The sequence below is a fragment of the Cololabis saira genome, chromosome 8 (assembly GCF_033807715.1).
Source record: "Cololabis saira isolate AMF1-May2022 chromosome 8, fColSai1.1, whole genome shotgun sequence".
Lineage (NCBI taxonomy): Eukaryota > Metazoa > Chordata > Actinopteri > Beloniformes > Belonidae > Cololabis > Cololabis saira.
Window position 1 is genome coordinate 29457267 of NC_084594.1, and position 22490 is coordinate 29479756.

General features: G+C 42.8%; 1 protein-coding gene across 5 annotated transcripts in view; it reads left to right on the plus strand.

Moving 5' to 3' along the window:
- The first annotated feature begins 3854 nt into the window (after positions 1-3854).
- foxp4 (forkhead box P4) overlaps positions 3855-22490 on the plus strand; it is a 94468-nt gene continuing 75832 nt past the window's right edge. For 3 of the 5 annotated variants that reach the window (XM_061727645.1, XM_061727649.1, XM_061727646.1), the window contains exon 1: positions 3855-4416. The gene's annotated coding sequence lies outside the window, so the exon portion shown is untranslated. The remainder of the gene's footprint in view (positions 4417-22490) is intronic. The other 2 variants (XM_061727647.1, XM_061727648.1) reach the window with 1 other exon arrangement.

Here is a 22490-nt window from a genome sequence, read left to right on the forward strand (position 1 = left end):
CTACATGAACACAAATATGCTCTTCCGACAGGTTATGCATGACTAAAGCTACAGCAGCATTGTGCAGATGGCCTCAGACCCTTATTGTTATTATACTCCAAGACTTGAGATAGCAGGAGTGTTTTTTGAGCCACAGTCTGCTGTTATCTTTGCGTCACCGCCGAGGCGGTGTGTTTGTGTGCGTGTTTTTGTGTGTACATGCTGCCTCCCCACTTTATCTTTATTTGTAAACACATGCACTCGTATGTCTACAGAAGTGGGTGTGGGCACTTCTGAGCATGTTTGTGAATGTTTGGATAGTTTGTTCTGTGCGCTGCATTCCCACACTGGGTCGGGTTATTTGTATAGGTGTGTGTCTCCGTGTGTTTGTGACCCCGCTCCGCGCTCGGCTCTCAAGGCGTTGCGGGAATTTCGTGGGAGTTGTTTGTAAACATCAGAAGCCATGAGTTTTATTGTGGCTTTATTTTACTGCATTACTCCCAGATGGCTGCCGGAGCGAGCTCGCAGTGGTTTTTCAGCGAGCCGTGTGCACCCTTCGGCTCGTGACGCGTACGGTTTTGCCTTCATACGGCAGGGCCGCCGCAAGGGGTGTGCGAACCGTGCGACCGCACGGGGCCTCGCGCCCCAAGGGGCCTCGCGCTATGGTCCGTTTTTTTTATTTTTTTTTTACAATTTTTTTTTTTCGTTTTTTCCCTTATAAATATCAACAGTCACGTTCTATTACAGACCTAAATGTGTACTAGTCTGTGCATATCAATAAATATATGTGCAATGATGCGCGTGTCTGTTGTTCAATACAACTGCGTCAGACCAAGCGCAGACACAAGCTGCTCTGATCCAGACGGTGGATTGTGGAACAAACTGTCAGACAATGTCGAGAGAACGAGACAGATTCAGAAAATTTCCATCAGGGAATGAAAAAATTAAAAAAAAAATAAAGAAAATGGAAGAGTTTAATGCCTCTCTGAAAGGCTTGTTTGATAAATTTGTTACAAAAATTACCGATCCGACCAGGTCTCAAGCAGCCGTGGGGCCCCGCGTCATGGCAAAACCAAATGATGATGAGGCGGGGGAAGGTATCCAGTATTTTGCTAATTGGAGAGTTAAAATTGCGCATATAGACACCCGATACGACCCGAAAAACCCAAAAAATTCCGCGCGCGCTCGCTACGCTCATGCGCGAGGGCCCCCCCCAACCTTTTCGCACAGGGCCTCGCAAATCTCCCAGGCGGCTCTGTCATACGGAAACAAAAAACTGATTCTGCACTGGACTGAGCAGTACCTGCTGAGCGGCCAGAATCCCCACCCTTTTCATCCCGTGTTGAACGGATCAGAATGACTTATTCAAGTTGGTGGCAGGAGGGTTTTTTTTCTCGTTTGTACCGGCTCTGTGACACTGTGGGTGAGCACTCCCATATTTCTCTTTAATTAAGCCAGGAAAAACCTTGTAGTACAGCCAACCCAGCTCATGTAGCCACTTATGTTTTAATTTAATTACCTGTCCACTTTGATAATTATTCCCCCTGATTAACAGGGAGGGAAGGGTTCCTAAATGGGATGGGAGATGGGTTAGAGGGCCAAACTGTGTTTTCCTCCTTTCGCCATGAATGAACAAGAGCGAGGGTGTTGAATTTAAATGTCCCAGCCAGTTCTGTTTGGATCGAGCTTCATTTTTGCCCTGTTTGGATCCGGGCTGGCTCAGACAGCGCAGAGTGCAGAAATCCCTCTGAGCTTCCTGGACTCTAGTGTAATCCTCTGAATTTATGCATCCACGGGCCAAAACAGACAAATAAAAAACAAATCATGATTCTGCAAGCAGGCGTAAGTGATTGATATTATTACTCAGAATGTCAACTGTTACACAACAACAAGCACATGAGTGATTCAGTTTCTTTCCAGTGTTGGACTTCTTCTAATTCTGATTGCAAGATACAGGTTGTTTGTTCCCACACACACATATGATATTTTCACACCTACTGGACTTCAGATGCAAACTAACTGTATGTGACACGCTTTTACTTTTGCAGAGAAAACTTGAAAGTGCACCTACCTGATAAGAGCCACTTAGAAAAGCATCACTCACATTAACAGCCATCAACTCACTGCGGTTATTGGAGACATAGGACACAGACTTCCTGGCAAAATAGCAGATACATAAAAGAGCTCGTACGCTCGTGTGCATGCAAATACACACCCAAATATAAGCACACGTACACACAGAGAGACACAAAGTTTTAGCGGTATTGATCGAGAGTAATGAATGTGTTGTGATTTACTGCAGTCGCGGCTCATTGTTGGGTGGTGCTGTGATGGACTGCCATCATTTTCCAAAGGTAAAAGCTTAGATAGAGGAAAGGCAGGAGGGCAAAATCTCATTTAATAGCCAAAGCAAAAGTAATCCAGGATCCGCTTTTGAGTTATGGCGCTTTTTTTCCCTCTTTTCTTTTCGTAAGTATGATGTAATTTCCAAAATTTCATCAGTAATCTCACCGCTGATTATGCTCTCAATTAGCAAATGACTGTGGCAATAACTCAGCAAAAGAAGTTGTCAGGCTTCCAAAATACATAAAGGATAGAGCGAGGCAGGCAGACAGTACAATTTATCTAATCAAAACATAACTGTCTATTTGCAAGGTAAGAGTGAGAGCTATGAAATAAGATTTCACAATATAAATAGTTTTGATTGTAGCCTTTCTTGGGTTGCTATCAATCATTGCAGCATAAATCAATAAGGATCATCTTTCAGTATCTTTTTTCTCGGAAAGTTGTTTTAAAGTTAATCCATTCAGGTTGAAACAAGATTTTTGAAACTTTTTGTATTGAGCTTCAATTGTGCTTATTTTTTTTTTTTTTAAACCAAATTTCAGGAGGTGGAAAAGTTTGTAACTCCAAGTAAAATGTACAAAGTGTGGGAAGGCCAAGACTTCAACAGCAGAGTTGTGTTTGGGTGATGGAGCTTTGTTTCTGACGGTTTCTGAGCTCAAACTTTGTGCAGGCTAACATCTGTTCCTCTCTGCAGCCACAATAGCACAACTCAGCAAGGATGCAAAGCGAGGTCAAAAGATCAGTGCCTTCCCCTCATCCACACGCAGAAACACTGACAAACACGCACACACACACACAGGGAGAGGGAGAGAGAGAGAGAGGGGGGAGAGAGATACATCTCACTGGCTGCTGTTTTATTGTGCGCCAGAACTTAAGGCTGATTCATGGTTCCGCGTTACACCAACGCAGAACCTACGCCGTATCTACGCCGTACCCTACGGTGTAGGCTCTGCGTCGATTTAACGCAGAACCATAAATCAGGCTTTCAATCAATCAATCAATCAATCAATCAAATTTTATTTATATAGCACCTTTCATTCAGGTACATGAAATACAAGGTGCTTTGACATTTTGATTGAAAAATAAGCATAATAAACAAATAAATAAAAACTGGGAGACCAAAAAAAAAAAACTGGGAGACCAATGCACCCTGATAAACAATATAGAGTATATAAAATTTATAAAAAGATAAAAGTTCAAGGATTAAGGCTAAAAAATAATCAGTCCACAACAATAAAAAATAATAAAAAACATTATAAGATATAGATAAATAAATTAATAAAACAGATACCTTTAAAAAAATGTTAAACAGAATAAAACTATAAAATGTGATGCTACATAAAAGCCAGACCAAAGAGATGATTTTTAGTCTACGTTTAAAAATGTCCACATTTCCAGCTCCTCTCAGATCCTCCGGCAGGCTGTTCCACGAGGATAGGCCAGCGACCAAAACGCGCACATTACTTTAGGGGCATTACGGTAACGCAGCGAATTGTCCTCCTGCAACACACACACACACGAACACACACACACATGCGTACACACACACAAACCTAGTGATTCAACTCTGATTCCCAGCGAACGAGCAAGCAACAGACGGGATGCCAAAAAGTGAAGAGCGGTGGAGAGGTTTTACGCGCTGAGTGAACCTCCTGACAAGATAGCCGGGGAAACAGAGGTAACTAAACAAGACGAGAAGCAGCGCCGCTTCTCCGCGGCAAGTTGCGCGCAGGCAGAGCCAGAGTTTGAGCTTCAGTATTGTTCTGACTTCACTCCAGAGGGGCCACTCCGAGGAGAGAGGACGCACACAAAAGGGGAAAAGGAAAGGACTAACGAGCACGCTTTGTCGCTTTTAAAGTAATGCTCCTCCGGTCTTAGATCCTAGATTTCTTTGTCTCTCCCTCTCTTTCCTCTATTTTTTTTTTTCATTTTTATTTTTTTTTATTTTTGTTTTTTTTCGTCCCGTCGGTTTTGCGTCCCCCTTTTGTCGCCACGAGAGAGTGGACGGGGGACCCGGGGAGCAGAAGCGGGCTGTCCACATGCTCCAACCGCTGGCGTGAAAGTTGACTTCTTCAGAGACCAAGAGAACAGGTTGATGCATTATCTACACTTTTCCTTTCCCCCTCTTTTATCTTTCTCGCTCTTTTCCTTGACTCTGTACTTCCATTGAAACTCTCCGATACGCGCAGTCTGGCTACTCCAGATGATAAAAGCGAGCGAACTTCAACTTTTCATCGCACTCTTGTTTGTGAAACTCCTCCAAGTCTGTCTAATAATATAATAGACTATTAGAGAGTAGGTGTTACACAGCGGCCACGCTGTACTTTTCCTGTTCCACACTTCCCTTCCCTTCCCTCCACACTGTTTCATTTTAACTTCGACTCTTTCTGAGATTAAACTTTTTTTTTTCTTTACAATTTTAGATTTCTCTTTGGGGTCTTGATCTTTCCAATTCTTAGAAAAGAAATGGAATCATGCCTTTTTTTCCCACGTCCTCGCTAGTCTTGATCAAAGTTAAATCCACTTTCTTTGAATTGTGATTTGTTTTAACATTATACGGCAATTTCTTTAGGGATTTAAGACGTATTAACGCTCGTTTCGAGGACTCGTGGAGACAGCACTTTGACGACATGGAGAGTCATTGTCCGAAGCCGCTGCTTCTGACAAAACAAAAGTTTTCTTCTTCTTTTTGGTCCAGGTTTGGAGATGTCGCGAGAGGATATGAATTAAGGAAGCCAACTTTAATTTCGCACTTCTGTTAACTATTTTATTGGATTTGGTAATCCACACTGACAGATCTGTTATGAAGTGATGATTTTACAGAAACTTCCACAGCGTTTCTGTGCTTTGTAAGTTTTACACCCACAGACCGTGGACGCACTATTTTCCTTATCTCATTTTCTTTCTGATAATTAAACAATAACGTTTAAAATTCTATTAAGAAAAAAAGAGAAAAGAGGAAATTAAATCGCCTTCGCCGAAGAAAACAGAGCTCTTGTGTTAAGAAGTGAAAAAGAAAAGCCTTTTTGAGCTGACATGGTCAAAAGGTCTCAGAGACAATACTTTCTTTTCAAAGGGATTTTGACTTTTGAATCAGGAACCGCTCACTGAGGTTTGAGCTGCCTTCTCGATTTTGCTCTGATTTTACCCGATTGAATAAACACCGAAATTTGCAGCTGAGTTTATTGATTTTTTTTTTCTCCTAAGTTGAGAGTGGAATCAAGTCATAATACACAGATTCGACGTGAATTTTAAACAGATCAAATCCGCAGGGGGTGCATCTTCTTTTATTTCTTCTTCTTATATTTATTCATTTTTATTTATTTATTGGTAATCCATAAATCGGACTGATTGGAAGAAAAAGGAAAACGCTCCTACAGGATAACATTCAGATTGAAATCAACAATACATCCAACACATTAAGAACGGTCCTTGGCATTAGCCTATTTTAAACTTATAAATTGAAGTAGTTGATTTAAACCAGAACTTATGCATGACCATTATTTTCCTTTCTTTTTGCACTCAAAAACCAAGTAACAGAAGGCCTGCCCCACCAAGGAAAATAGTTTTACTCCGACAGGAAAAAATGAGTCTCATTACCGGAATTGATTTTTTTTTTTTCAAAAGTACGAGTTGATGAGAAAAACAGTAAAAAGCGAATTGTCTACATGTAACAGAACGCCGCACGCAGCAGTGTGCGAAACAGTGAGGACAACTTTTCTTCCTGACAAAATAAAATAGAAACAAGTGAATGTTGTTCTATACTCACCTCATAAATACATAAAAAAAAAAAAAATAAAAAAAAATCATAATCGGATCGCAGCTCATGATCGAATATGAAATATGAAGCAGGAGTTCTCCCGCGTGTCAGGTGGCCTTGGACCTCTGCTGATTGAAGGCTGCACTCTCAAAAACAGCGAGAAATGGAATGACAATTAATCGCTGTTAGTTGTCTGTCATCCGGAGAAAAGCATACAGGCCGTGTGGGTGCTCACCCTGACACCAGCATTATCGCCCCTTGATTGATGGGCGCGGGGGCATTTGGCATAATTAATTTTATTTACTGTGTCCTCTCTTCTGTTGTGTCCCCCCCCTCCCTCCTTCCCTCCCTCCCCGGCCTCTCTATAGCGGCATTTCCGCGATGCGTTGACACACTTTTAATTGCGCTTTAATAGAAGATCCAGCGGGAATGAAAAAGCTCTTAATCACATTTTATGACCTTGCCACAGCTCCGGTGTCAACCAGCAAAACAGGTACTTTGCGGTGGCGTTATAGCCCCAGGTGTACAAAAATGCAAATAATAAAAAAGATAAATAATAATAAGAAGAATAATAATAAACTTTATTTCACCAAATTGAATTAGCCTACATAACAGGTTGTTGACTTCATAAAAAACCCAGCATGACTTAGTTCTGCATATTATGGTTTTTACACAGTAACTTGGTTTTGTTAATTTGCTTATAACTAATACATGAGAAGTTATTTTGTTTAATATGCTCTTCAGCATACTTTTAAAACTGTTCTTTTAACGTTAGAATGAATAAAAGTAAATGTTCAATCTTCCTTTACGAACATATGAAATGCAAAAAAATATATATAACACCATTTTTAAAAGGATTTCTATTTTAACTGTTGCTTTTTTATTCCATCTGCTTCATTTTTCTTTAAAACAACTGCAGCAGAGTGGGTTCACTTTTAGACTTGCGCGCTTTTCAAATAGAATATACAGTTCAATTTAGTCCCGTGTAAATTTAGATACACAGTGACCTCAAATCAGAGGAATTGTCAGACACAGCTGAAACTTGGGATTTTTACTTCTATTGGGCAGGATTTATTAACAGTATAAAATAAATGTGAAGTTGTCATTTCTGTGTGGTACTTTTCTCATTGATACTGTCACATCAATGACTCTGCTTTTCACCAAAGTGTAATAGGAGAGGGTGAAACAAAAGGGTATCAGAGAGTTAGAGGTTATTTGGGTAAAAAAAAAAAAGAAGAGGAAAGAAAAGACTGTACGTGTGCAGGAAACAAGAGGTGTCAGAAACAGATTGACTCTCTGCTCTTTGTCGGCTATTGTGTGCCGAACTCTCTGTTTCCCTGAGCTTTGCCACCTTTTTTCATCCGACTTGCTCCAACACTTTTCCGTCTTGCCTTTTTTTTTCTCTCTCTCTCACCTTTTTAACAGCTGTGTCTTTGCCATGCCCTGCTTTTATTCCATTCTTTGTCAGAGTCGCTCATTTACTGCAGATTTTTATCAGCTTCGGACGCTCTTCTTCATCAGACGATTGTTTCTGTTATGCTTACTGACACATCACCTAAATGAGGATTTTTTTTTGGGGGGGGGTTGGTGTGTATGTGTTGGACTGGAGCAATGCACGAGACAGTTTAGGGACAATAATGGCTGGGAAATATCATGCGCTTTAAAACCCTTACAGCGGGATTAAAAGGCACCAACATGATTGTATTAGTCCATAAACTCACTCAGAGAGCCCTCACCCCCAGCACGAGCTCATATGAATATACATGTGAACGGGTGTATTTATCAGAGTGCAGGTGACTGTGTATGTGTGCGTGAGAGTGCTTTTTTTCTCTCCCCCCGATCCACCTGTCCTGTTTGAGTGAAAATGGACAGGGTTTGAAGTTTTAAATGTCCTCTGTGTCGGTGGCAGTGATAGCCTGCCTGTCCGTCTCTATATCCCTGCCGCTCTCTTCATTAAAACCCAAACCCACAAGTCTGAGTGGGCTTTTGGCTCCAAAGTGATGTTGAAGAGCAGAGTATACGACACTGCTATACATGTAGGGTCTGACCCGTGGTAGATACTCATGACAGATTTACTTCTATTGTAGCACTTAATGCATTACATGCTTAAAAAAGCTGAAATGGTTAAATTGTCAATGTTCTAGATGGGCTTTGAGAAAAGCCAAAAATATTCCTGTGCAGGATATTCATGTGTTGATCTTGAAGTTAACGTGGTTGTAGAGCTCTTGCACATCTAGAGGGCTTTAACTCTGCAGGACAGAAGCATTTCTTAATTAAACAAACAGTTATTCATGAAGGCCTATTGATTTTTCCTCTTCAAAATTTTCTCCAAATTTTTGCTTTGAGAATGAATAATGTCTAAAGACATAAGAACTACGGCTAGTTACAACTTTAAGAGAAATGTTAATGAAATATAATTCAAATGAATGAGCTGTTATTGTGCATGGACAGCCAGCGAGTGGGGGAATGCTTTGCTTATGTTTTGAAGTGATTGACTGGGCAGTGAAACTGCTGCCACATTGCTTTAGACTGAGGCCTGATTATACATGTGGTTCTAATTGAACCTGTTATTTCGGAGAAGTTGAGGGCTGAACACTTGTGTGAAAGTGTGTGTCTGTCTGCCGGCGCTTGTAATAAATCCCTCATATTTTTGAAAGATTGAATGAGTGTGTGTGTTTTTAAATCTGAGGGAGAATGCCATACAGTAAAGTTGCGGGTCAGCAAGGGAGGAGGAAAGTGGGAAGATGCTGATGGAGGTCTTTGGGAAGTTGACCAGCTGCGAGAGGAAGAAATGCTGTCTTTTGTTGCGTTTTCTTTTGGCTTTTTTTTTTTAATGGCTTTTGAGAGAGCTGTCTGCGCTCACGCGGTGACAGCAACTCCAGCTTAATTCACAGAAATTCACGCGCTCTTCCCCATCGAATTGATAAGATGATCATTTTGTCTGTCACTTTTGGTCGATTCCGCAGAGCTTTTGAAGATATACTGACAAAGTTTTTTTTTTTTCTGTTACTTAATTAGTGTGGGATGTCTTGAGATGCGCACTGGCTCATAGATGTTTCACTAGTCATACCAGCAGAGTACTGGCCCATTAACAGCTGATGGATGTGGGAAGAAGTGACCCAACAGCTCAGAGCGGAAGAGACTGTTTCCTATGGGTGGAGGAGTGGTGGCAGGGAGAGATAGAAAATATGAGGGGAAAGGCTGTATGATGTGAAGGAAACAACTGTGTGAGGGTTATAGGCATGGGTTATTATAGCTAGGAAGCATTAGATCAGCCTCTCCAGAGTGTGCTTGGCACCTGAGGCTGCAGCAGAGCGCCTGAGCTGAAGGAAAAGGGCTGTGCCTGTGGAGTCCAGAGGACTGAGGGCTGATCGCGATGTAAGGCAGTCGGAGCTTAGTTTGATTTCACGTAATGAGAGAGAGAGTGGCTGAAGATATGAAGGCCAGAGGCACAGATCTGGTAGAGTACTTGAGCTGGTCAGTGTGAGCAGAGGAATATATGAGCAGCATTGTATTGTGTAGGCGCTGAGAGGACGCCTGTTGTGTTCAAGCAGAGCATCTTCATGAAAAAGCTCTCATCAGTCGTTGTGTCCCCTGCTAACTCCGCATTGCTTCTGACAGCTGTATTTGTGTTATGGATTTTCCTTCACTCCATCCCGTCTCCCTGTTCATGTCCCCTGCCTCCCTCTCTCAGTAGTCGGCTCCCCTCCTCTCCGTCGCCTCCACCCTTATGACCTTTTGTGAGCACTTCATCAGAGAGCCGTTGGTGTTTTTCTAAAGCCCCTGCAACAAACTGACAGGGCAGCCGTCAATCGAGCGGGTAACTGAGGGAGCGGAGCGGTGGAAAGCTTCTCTCCGAACAACAATGTGACTAAACTTTCTGCAGCACTGCTTTAATGCGTATTGAAAGGATGACTGAGATGGGCTGCTGACAGCTGTGAGGCGCGAGACGCGGACAGCCATAGATACCCTCACAGACTCACGCATTTTGCACGTTTAATAAACCGTCTGACTGGGGAGAGAAGCATTACATCGCTCTCGAGCGCTCGCTTGTCTGCAGCGCTGTGGTGGTAAAATCTTCCAAGCAGACGAGTGAGCGCTGGGATGAAAAGCAGAGATTCACACAGGAGAAGGAACGCGCAGGGATTCGCATGAAGGTCCATCAACTCAGTTGCAGCCTGCAAATAGAATTTGTTTAGTTTTTTAAATTTGTTTGTTTGAAAATTGAGTCATCAAATTTAGTTATTTATATAATTTCCATCATATTATTTGAATTATTCCAACCAGATTAACATATGAACATAGGAAAATAGCCATGCTGCATATCCTCTCATCCCTGTTCCTTTGCCAGTCTGCACTGGTGAGGTAATAACCATTTAAATGCATCTCATTATGTTTTCTAATCCTTAAAGTATCAAGATGTTGGCGAACACAGGCGAAAGTGAGGCTGGAGCACTGGTGTGCACTGCTCTTTAATGGTATTAGTATTTGTGGTATTAGTTCCAGGGGACATGGGATGCCTACTTAAGCTATTAGCATGTGAGGCGCCACGGGATGATCCATCCCCTGACAGGACGAGCTGTTAGCCAGTGTTAAACCAAATCACAATAGGCTGCCTGGGCTGATGGATTGACAGCGCTCCAGCTCACCACGTGGCTCGGCCGCCCCTTCTTCTTCTCCTCCTCCACTGTATAAGAGCGTAATGATTTATTCACATTAGAAGAAACAAAGTTGAGGATTTTTTTTTTCTCAAAACTTAGGGATTTAATACTGAGTGTATCCCTGAGCTTCTGTGGTCGCTTTATTCCCCTTCAGTCCTCTTTGCCCTGAAGGAGAGGAGACGTGCTGGCTTTGTCCACTGGCGTTCGGACTCTGTGACTTCTGCAGTCTGCTCTCAGAGAGGAGGCAGGGGGGGGGGAGGGAGGTGACTGCCAGAGCCACCGCTGCTCTTATTATTAGATAGATTGCACACAGACATAAAAGATGTTAGTATGAAATGAATGTGTGTATTCTTATTGTTTAGGGTCTGTCTGTGCTTGAGTCTGCACATCCAACTGCAATTAAGTGTCAATCAGCGGGTGGCCCCCCACCTCTCTCCTGCTCGGACAGAATTCCTCCAGTTTCTGTGTTTTTTTTGATTTTCTGAGGGCAGTCGGAGGGAAAGAAAAGCAAACAGGTTGTCTTTTTTCCAAACTTTTTTCATGCGATTTTTACACATTTATTTTATAACCAGGAAACACTTCTCCCTTTTTTTTCCTTTAAAAAAAAAAAATATATATATATATATATATATATTGAGTCTACAACCGGATTGATTAAAAAAAAAAGAAAGAAAAAAAAGTTTTCCAGACAGGCCGAGGGAGCTGTGTGGTTGAGTAGCTCATGCTGGTTCATCAGTAGCCGTTTTTTCCCCTGCGTGGCTGCTTGCTGAGCACTGAAACTCTGTCGGTGTGTGCGCGCACACACACACGCATGCCTGTGTGTGGCTGGCATTGTTGACCAAGAGACATCTGCCACTAGATTATTCCCAGCTGTTATCTGAATAATTGTGTAATCCCCCTCCCTCCACGCTCCCTCCATCTTTTACTCCCCCTCTCCCTCACCCCCCCCCCCCCATCTTTTCCTCCTCATCCTTTGGTCCCTTCTTGCCCCCACATCGCTTCTTCCTCTGATGAATGAGATGGGGAGCGATGGGTCTCGATAGCGCACCGAGTGTTTGTAGTTGTGTGAGTTTACGTGTGTGCCTCTGCAGCCCCTGGTCACCGGTCGTTGTCTGACATTTGTAGGAGGATTTGAGATCCCCCCCCCCCCACACACACACACACACACACACACTTCCCGCAAACAGACACAGACACACACACACACACGTAGACTCACCTCCCTCCACTTCTCCTCCTTTCCTCCCCTGTGGCTCTCGGGGAAATAAAAGTAGCCTAATCCTGCCAGATCAAGACTGCTGTCCACCACAGATTTACCAGCCTGTGAATTAGAGCCAGCTCTCATGTTCCTAAGGAGGGAAGAAGGGTGTGTAGGTGGGTGTGTTTGCGTTGTGGGCTGCTGGCCCGCGAGGCGGCGTTTGCCGGCAGAGTCTGGGGCAGGCGGCAGGAGGAAAGTAAAACCGCAGGGCGAAGGGAAACGAGACGAGAAGATGAGCTGAAAAGCAGAAAATGTGTTTGCCTGAAAGAGATGTAGTCTTGAAAACCATTCCAGGTAAACTAAAGATTGCATATATAGAAATATGTACAAATCTTTCTGGCTGTTACTTACTTTGTTTTACAATATATACTATTTTTTATTTTCCTTTAAATATCTATAAAACACTTAAATATTGTCCTCAAATAATTTCCTTGACTGAAAGGGGGAAAAAAAACTCAGCTGGTATATTTGTACAAATGCTCAAAATAATGTTGAAACTCATTTTTCGTTTTGGACTTTTTGAGGAAAGATTTGTCACCGAGAAAAAGCTTAAGATTAATCACCCATATTTACTCTTTTCACAATGAACTGCGTGTTGCTTCTCTTCTGCTCTGTGACTCTGCAGATGTGTGACAATACACTCATAAGGCAGCGCACATGCACGCTCACACGTGCCCGTTGGCTGCCACGCCGCCTTCATTTCTGGTCCGGGAAAGCGTTCTTTTCCCTGCTGGAGACCAGGAGTCAGCGTGAACGTGAAGGACTCAGCACTTGCTCTTTTAAGCATCGCCTCGTCCTGACTCCCCCACCCCACCTTGTATTTCCCCTGCACTCCTCCCTACACCCAAGCTGTCTCCTCACTATACGTCCAACACCCCAGGATACGTCCACACCTTCGTCACATTCATTTATTTTGTATTAATGAATGACAAGTGTTACGATGTGTGTCACTATGATTAAGAAGAAATGGTGAATAATTCAGAGACATTTCTAATTATCTTTTTTAATAAATGTAATAAACTGCTTTGCCTTGCATACATAAATATTGAATGGATAAGAGGGAAGATGCTATTACTAATATCTACTAATATCTATTAATAGTTTTGATTTGTTAACTTAAATCACTGTGTATTATGATAAAATGAAGATGCTGTGTTTTTTTGCGGACACCTGCTTGTCCCTGGACAAAAAGATTCACTGAAACAATGTAGAAAAAACAACAACATATGTTTTCAAAAGCTGAGAGCATTTATACCAACTTGAAAGACGGCCACTGATTAGCAGTCGCCCACTGAAGGTCACAAGTGATCGGTAACTTCGGCGGCAGCAGGTTTCCATTGTCTAAAGGTCAGTCAAGGGACCATGCATTAGCCTCGGAAAGTAGTTAGCATAAGTGAGGGAGGGGACTGGACTGGGTTAGGAAGCGAGGACTAAAAGTACAAAAACGGGGACAGGAGGGAGGGAGAGTGGCAAGGAAACCCTGGCGTGCTTTGTGGTGTCGGGCAGGCGTACGGCTTCTGGGGGCTTTGTGCAAAGTTTGTCAGCGAAACTTTGCTGAGGGCTGGGTTTGGTTTGGAGCGGGCTCCCCCGAGAGTCTGCTCGGGGAGTGGGTGGAGGGAGAATGGGGAGATGGGAAGGAAAGTGAAAATGCAAAGAAGAGGAGGAGAGCGGAGCAGAGCAGAGCAGAGCGGGCCGGCATGCCATCACAGTTGTCCCCTTGTAACGGGGCTCAGGCCCTTAGTTGCTGATCTAAGAAACACAACTCTTGGCCCGGGCCCCCTCCTTAAGCCTCCTCCTCTGTGTCCTTTTTCTCCTCCCTTCTCTAGTGCGGCCTCTCTCTGCTTTTCCCTTAGTTTTTCGACTGATCTGCGCCGGTGCGGTTTGAGAGCCGCCTAATAAATACAGCCATGCATTGGTGGAACACGGGCCGGGCCTATTTTTCTGGTAATGATGATAGGAGACCCATACTGTAGTAATTTGTTTGACCTTTGGTGGCCAGGGTCAAGTTAATCCCGAGGGCTTGAACTTCTCTCCCTCGTCTCTTCCCGAACACGTGACGGCATCCTGGAAATGAGGATGCAGAGAAGGAGGAGGAAGGCAGATTGAGGTGGCCTTCTTCATCCCAAATTTAAAAATTTCATCCCCTTCTCTGCTCTCTTCTTCCTCACTTGTCCCCCGGTCTTCCCACAGGGTTAATTGAAGGGGAAATTGATAGTTCTGTGCGGTAATTGTGGCTTTGAGAATAGTCTGCTCCCCACAGAGAGGGACGAGGGCAGCTGTGGCAAAGAGAGACCAATGTGTCGTGAGAGAAAAGGTTAAGGAGAAAAAAATATGGCGAAAGAAGCAGATGGAGGAGGGAAAAATACAAGCCATAGGAACTTGCACGCCCCCCCTCCCCCCCAGGAGTGGGGGTTTGATTGGTTGATGAGGAAGACTGGCTGATTGGCTAGAGTACCGAGATTTCTGCGTAACTTTACTAGGCTCTGATAATCAGTCATTTCATTATCCAATCAGAGAGACTCTCCACCCTGCTCCATAGCCTCACTGCATCTCCTTTTGACCCCATCCTTTCCCCAATCCTCCCACACCTCCCTGAGGAGTCTGGGATGGACAGATGAGCAGAGCGCTATGTATCTGTTCGGTTCTGCTCCGCTGCTCGCTGAAGCCGAGAGAGACAAAGTTAGATTCCACCAATACCAGTACTGAATGGACTCCATGCCTTTCTCTTGCTCTCCTTCAAGAGAGGCTTTTCTTTCCCAGGGGCAGCGCTTTGCAATTAGTCTTCTTCCAGAAATAGAAAACTAGTTTTCGGAGGTGAAGTCAACCTCTGATGCGGAAATTTTAAGGCTGCATATCAGAATGAATACAGAATGAAGTGGGATCTGTGGCGTATCAGGAAGATGATTTTTCTTCTTTTTTTTTTTTTCTAGCCCACCATTGAGCTGCTTGGTTTCAAAATTAAGTGAGACAGAAAGGCGTGTTACAACCAAAAACGTAATAACGGCCAATAACGTAATAACTGCCAATAACGTAATAATTTTGGCCATTTCAAATGTAATAAGGCCAATAGTGTAATAATGTGCCAATAATGTAATAAAACTTTTGAGCCAATAACGTAATAACTTTTTGCCGATAAAGTAATAAGGCATTACATTATTGGCTGGTTATTACGTTATTGGCCTGGTATTAAAAAATTATTACAAAATTATTACATTATCGGCAAAAGTTTATTACATTATTGACTCAAAAGTTTTATTACATTATTGACACATTATTACACTATTGGCTTTATTACATTGGAAATGGCCAAAATTATTACATTATTGGCCGTTATTACGTTTTTGGTTGTAACAAGGCGTTTTATTTGTGTAGTACCAGCGGTTCTTGCTTTACCCCTTGTTTCAGTCTAGCCTCGGCTCAGGCCACCCCCAAGGCCGTCCGTCACCTGGCGGCGTTATGAGCGTGCGCCCCGACGTCGCCTTTCTATTATTTAATTTTCATCATTGTGCGCCAACATTTGTCATCGTAGCCTATTCATTTCTTTCTTCGACTTTATCTTTGCCATTGATTCAGTTTTTCCCTGTCGTTTTTTCCCACCTAACCCCCTCCCCGTCAGCACGCAACCAACCCATCCACCCACCCACCCACACACCCAGTCCCCTCCGCCTCTCCCCAGCATTCTCCTTTTCTCTTCAGTTCTTTCCCTCCCCTCTCCTTTCGCGTTCTCTGTCCGTTAATGAGAATGTGTTAACGAGAAAGAAAGATCTATTGGGTGTAGCACAATTTATCAGAAAGGCAGAGGTTTGGAAAGAAAAAAAAAAAAAAAAGAGGCAGCGGGCCCTTCAAAGAAGTCCTATTCTTGTGGTTGTGAATGTTTGATGAGACAGTGAAAAGTTCCCCCTCTAACGTCATGGTGTCTGAACAGAAGAGAACAGAACCGTTCTAATCATGCTGCGCGGAAAAAAAATGACTTCCAACCCGATTTAATTAACTGATAAGAAACAGCTTCAAATTAATTTTTCAAGGATGTTAGATTTTGATTAAGAAAGTCCTAAAAGAAATAGACGAATAATCAATTTTTTAATCAACTTACCCAAATGGTAACTGGTTAATATGATAATTCCAGCAATTAGGGCAAATACTGTCAAGCAGTGGTTTCTATGCATCCCGTTAAAGGAATTATAATATCTTTACATCTAATTATCATGGTGATTTAATTTTTTTGTATGGCTACCACTCAATTTTACCATTCATGTTTTCCCTCTGTCACTATAGGAATAATGAAATGAGAGATGGAAAGTGTAATAAGCGGAAACTTTTAGAAGGACCCACCTGAATGAGATTTTTCACGCACCCTGATTGGATAGATATTTAGGAAAAGGAAAGGAAGGTTGTTAGGAGTGAAAGTATTTCTGTGAGTTTGACATGCAAAGCTGAGATGAGATCTTTAGATAGACGAGGCCTTAATTTCACTGGCAGATTAAAGCGGCTAATAGTTCCTGGATGTGTATCGTCAGTTATTCATGAGCAGGTATAGGGCTGACTGTGAATATGCTCACCGTTTCTTATCCAAAAAGTTTGGGGTTATCCGTCCTGGCAGAGGAAAAAGGGATTCAGCTTGGAATAAACCAAAGATCCTCACCTGCTACTGGCTTTAAATGTATAGCATTGCGTCCGTGTGTTTGTGCGTTTCCCTAATTGGACAGGTATTGCAGCAGAGGTAAAGAGGGGTCAGCTGAAGAGAGACGGGGCTAGCAGGGGGTCTGGGGCTTTAGGAGAGCATCAGAGAAACAGGCTTCTCTACTTCAAAGAAGGCTTACAGGCCGGACAACTGCTAACCATGCTCACATGCTACCATTACACACACACACACACACTTCAAATCCAGTGGCTCTTTTGCTTCTCATAAGATGAATATCTATCGCCTCACTCCTCTCTCCACGTCCCCGCCGTATGCCTTGCTCCCTGCGTGTTGAACATCAGTGGACTCGTGCGTTCAGAGGGAAATATTGACAAAGCATTTGGAGGGAAGGAAAGGTTCCTTTAATTATATGCGACACATATGATGTTTCTGTCTGGCTGCTTGCACACACACACACACACACACACACACACACACACACACACACACACACACACACACACACACACACACACACACACACACACACACACACACACGATCAGCTGAATGGGTTTTCCTAGCTCAGCCCTCTGTATTGAGCGCACATATTCAATTAGCAAAACTCATTAGCAAAACTTGGCATTTGTTGTTGTTTTTTTTTTTTTTTTTCCTCCTCCTTGCTCTGAATTAATGGTTTTGATATGCTAATTAGCGGGTAATTTAATTTCAAAAGGCCTCAATTAACAGCAGCGTTGTGGACACGAGGAAGTTAAGCAGCATAATCTAATTTGCATTAGTAACGAGCAGGGAGTAATTAGCCTCTAATTAGCCACTTCAGACAGCACTTGTGTTTACTTTCCTAATGAAGTGGAGGGGCTTGCTTTTTTTATACGGGGAAGCCTGCGTGGGCACATGTTTATGAGAAGCCATGCGTGTCTGTTTATGTGTTTTGTGCATATTGGGGGGGGGGGTGGCTGGCACCAGCGCCAATGTGGCATATGGCTTACAGTTTGGCTCTAGTCCACACATCCACATAAACACAAGCACAAACTAGCACACATGAACGCACACAGAGGTCAGCCCCTGCTGTCTTGTGTGATTGTACACACACACACGCTAGTTTACCATCCGCTGAAACGTCTCTGAGCTCGCTGACACGCGCCACAAGGGATTGATTGAATGTGTTTGAGGGGGTTTATCTCAATAGTGTTTCCCTTGGTACTGTTTTTGTTGTTGTTGTGTGTGTGTTGCAATATCTTGCAATATTTTCGTGTTTTCCCTTCTGACCATCCGGAGACTTTGCCGGAGTCGTTCCCAATTATATTTTCTTTTACACTGTGGAGAGGATAAACTGTCATGTGAGAGTGATGACGTTGCAGTCCATGGTTGCTGGCCGGCCTAATGTAGGGTTTATTTCTGGGATATGGCTGCCTGTGTTGACAACGTAGCAAAACAAAAAAGAAAGGGCAAGACATGAAGATACATGGGGAAAAGAATAAACACGCCGCCACACACCACAGCCTTTTTTTCTTTCTTTTTTTTCTCCCTTGTCATTACTATCTTTTAAATGAACATATTCTGGGCAACATTCAAGGTAAATATTGAACCTAAAAGTGCAAATTTCTCTTGGATGCGAACCCTACGAGTTTGAACTTTTCCATTCATGGCTGTTTCAAAAACAAGTTGAAAACACCAGGCTTCCTTTTTTTTTTCGTGGAAGGGAGATGGGGTGGAAGGGTTTAAGAGTGCTTTAAAAGGAGATGGGTGGTTGGGGGGGGGGGGCAAGCAGCTGCCCTATTAGCCCAAATCTGTTGTTCAGAGGAGGTGGGAGGGGGGTGGAGCAAAAACCACTGAATTTCCACAAAGGAGTGCGCACACTTATTTTTTCACTTTGTGTGCACAGACGGCCACATTCTTAGATTATGCCACAAATTAAAGTGCATTTAACCCCAACACAGCTACGGGTGTAGATCTTGTCTCATTCTTACCCATAATCCAGTGCATGCAGGACATGGGAGGCCAGTGGGACCCCATTAACTGACAGCTGCTCTGATGGAAGGTGTTTTTCTGAGGACTCTTCCCCAGCTTTCCCCTGGTATAATAAGGGAGGTCACCAAGATGGGCGACTTCCTCCTGCAAAGACTGGGGTCAGAGTGCAGACAGGCACCGGTGGTCAGCACTCGGCGGACATAGAACACACACACACAAAAATACACACACAAATACAATGAACGAACACCAACCAATTGTGGGGAAGTTGTATGATTTACACGTGCCGAGAGCAGACGCTGGAAAGAATTCAATAAATATAATGAATGAAGGCGCTGCGGTGATTATGAGCCTATTTCCACTGGTGACCCCTACCTGCATGCACATACTTAGAGATTTATAGGCACAAAATAAAAACCATCCACAGACATACACATAGCCACGCAAATATTCACAAATACACATCCATAAATAGGCAACTGATTTACAAATGAGCTGACCTGTGTGTTGGCCTTGCTCTTAGATAGGCTCACACCCCCGCCAGGATGCATAAATCACCACAGACATGCATATGCATGAGCATTTGAGGTAGGATCTGCTTGTGTGTCTGCGTGTGGCTATGTGCGTGCGTGCGTGCGTGCGTGTGTGAAAACCAGCCAGAAGCGGCGTTTGTATCGATCATTCAGGCATAGTTAAGTGCCTTTTATTTCACTGAGTTAAAGTCAAGGACCATGGACAGGCCTCTCTCTAGGGTGTGTGTGTGTGTGCGTGTGCGTGTGCGTGTGCGTGTGCGTGTGCGTGTGCGTGTGTGTGTGTGTGTGTGTGTGTGTGTGTGTGTTTGGTTTTGAATGGAGAGAAAGCAAGCAAGAAAGAAAAAAAGATGGGAGAAAGAACTCTTAACTGATCTTTTCCCCCTCTTTTTTTAGTGGCATCCAGGGATAGCACATCACATTAATGGAACAGAGATGGTGTTTCACATCTTGTCTCTTACTGGAAGAAGTGGTTTTGGTCTTGGCCCTTTGCCTGATGTGCGTGTGTGTGTGTGTGATGTGAGCTGCTTTAACCTCCTCTTGTTTTATGGACTTATACATGGCTCTGGATCTCACTGCTGCTAGATTAATTTACACACCACTCACATGTGCTTGCCAAATCTTGCTCGCTCCCTCCTTCCTCCTCTCTGAAGACAGAGCAGAAATTGCCTGGTGAGGTAAATAAATTACTTCCATCGATTGCTGTAGTTGTAGAGTGACTTTATCACAGTTTGACTTGTCCAGATACAGATCAGCGAGTGACGGCATGTTTTTATAATGTGCCACGATGTCAGCGTGTGTGACTTAGTTTAGATGTGTGTGTGTGTGGCGGGGCAGGGGTATGTTTAAGTGTGTGTGTGTGTTAGATGCAAAAATCAGAGTAGAATCGAAGAGATGGCTATCTCAACATATTAAAAGTTACTGCTAAGGTGTTTTATTGGCCACCAGCTGTGTGTGAGCGTGTGTGACTGAAACAGGCCACCGTGTGCATATCGCACAGCTGATGAATTAGTCTGCAGTGTTAGAGCAGGATCTAACAGCCCACCCTGTGGCCATGAAGGTTGCTGCATTGGTCGCTGATAGCCCCGGGGCGCTGCTGGTAGATCACATCTCAATACATCATGCACTGATACCAACTTCTGAAAAAAAACACCTCTGCATCCCTGTTTTGTGTGCAAGAACTTCAGGCAGTCCTCAAAACTACAGAGGCTACTTCAGGGATGAAGTGTAAAAGTTCACCAACGAGTCATGGTCCTCTGGGTGGGTGTGTGTTCACTCGTGCATGGAAATGTGTATCTGAGTGGAACACATGATTTTAGGAGTTGCTGTGCCATGACATCGCTGCAGAGGTGGAGAGACCACCTTTAGAAAGTATCTGGGGTTGAGCAGGTATCCCATGAGCTGAGAGTGAAGGTCCTCATCACAGCTGGCCAGGTTCTTCCCCTCTTTCTCTCCCCTCTTACCCATCTGACTGTCAGCTTTCAAATAAAGCCCTGACCCCCCCAACTTCCCCACCTTCCACCTCCTAAAAAAGAAAAAATAACACTTTAAACATTGTCTTTTTTTCCCTCTAAAAAAATAAAAAATTAACCAGAAAATAGAGTTTAATAGAAAAACCAGAAAATGACTTCATTTTCTTCTTACCTGATCAGCGCTGCCATCGTTTGTATTGGATAATAGCAGAACCGCCTGGTAAATAAGCAAATTAATTGTTGTAAACAAGTAAAAGCCTTTTCTCTTAATTTTTTCATCAGCCTTTTGCTCAAATGGCAGTCTTGTTTGCATGATTTATATAATATAAATAGAAAAAACTAATCCTAGTTAACATAAATTAACAGCATTTGTGTCTGAGTGTTTTTCTCTTTCTCAGTCCCTCAAAGAAAAAAACAAGCGTACTATTCCAAAAAACAGTAAACTTGAGAGCAGGTAGATTATTTTTTATTTACTCTTGAAAAATCTTGTTGCAGGATTTATTCGGATCTTTCTGTCATCCACACTAGCAGGTTATTTTCTCAATGAGATGCTCCTGATTTGAAAATTAATTAGGCACTGCAGTGGCATCAGGGTTGGGATTTTGGGTTTGTTCGCCAGCTATTTTAGTAGCTAATTACTGAGGGGGAGAGTGTTAATTGGAATTCTCTTAGATAATGTGAACTCCTCTTCCCCTTTTCTTCCCCTCCTCTGCTAGAGTTTAATAGAAAAGCACTGAACTTAATAGACTTTCTGCTCGCTCTCTCGTTCATGGTGGTTCTGTGCAAGAGTTTAGTGTACTTGGTGCACGTTGTACTCTGAAGAACCGACATAGAGAGCAGAAATGTCTTCAGGCCTCCGAAGAATATTGACTCCTTACTTGGTTTTTTTTTCCAATTGGCACAAAATAACAGGAACACACAGATTACACAAGAGCTGTCATCTGAAAGAAAAATCATGTCTTACACAGGAGTCTAACAAATGAACAATTGTATTTTAGCTGCAATTAAATTCAATAAATGATACTTATTAAAAAAAAACAACTTGTATTTAAATGTATTTCTATATCCACTTCTGCTTAGCTTTTCGAATTTTTGATAATAAAAATTGGCTTAACCTGCATTTTGATTTTATGTTTCCTCCATGGCCTACGGAGGGTGAGCGAAAATGTTAACATCGTGATAAGTTGGATGATAAAAACACCAAAAAGGCATGAATTGATTTTAATTAAAAAAAAAAGAAAAATCTTGGAGATGAAACAATAGTTGCATTTGGATGTTGTTATAATTGGAGCAAATTGCTGACTAGAATAAACAGACTTTGGATGCTGATGAAGGAGTGAGCGCTTGGGGGTCTTTTCATGCATGTACTCTGTTTAAAAATTTAACTCCTAACCAGCATTAAACAGAGAGGAGAAAAATAATACACAGCAAAAAAAGATTAATCAGACTTCTGTGGTTCCATTGTAATTTATCTGTTGTGCTTCAGTGAGACAAAAACATTATTTAACATCTGTACCTCAGCTTCCACCACTTAGAAAAGCTTGGCACACACGCAGACAACTGTAGAGTATTTTAATATTACTGCTTGTATATTCTAATCCTGACACCTCTTGAAATATAATTCTTCCCTCTACTTTAAATCACGAATATGAAATAGCATTAAAGCAGGAGTGTGTGGGCATAAAAGTAGGGGTGTTAAATGGACATATGAATGCAGGGGTGAATCCTAACCTATTAAGTACTTTCCTTATTATTTCTGAAAGTGGAGCGTGGTAATTAGTTTGGTAGAAATCCTATAGCAGGGTGGAGGTATGGGTCTCAATAGTTGAGCCAAATTAATTTCTTCTGTCACCTTGAGCATACGTTCTTCT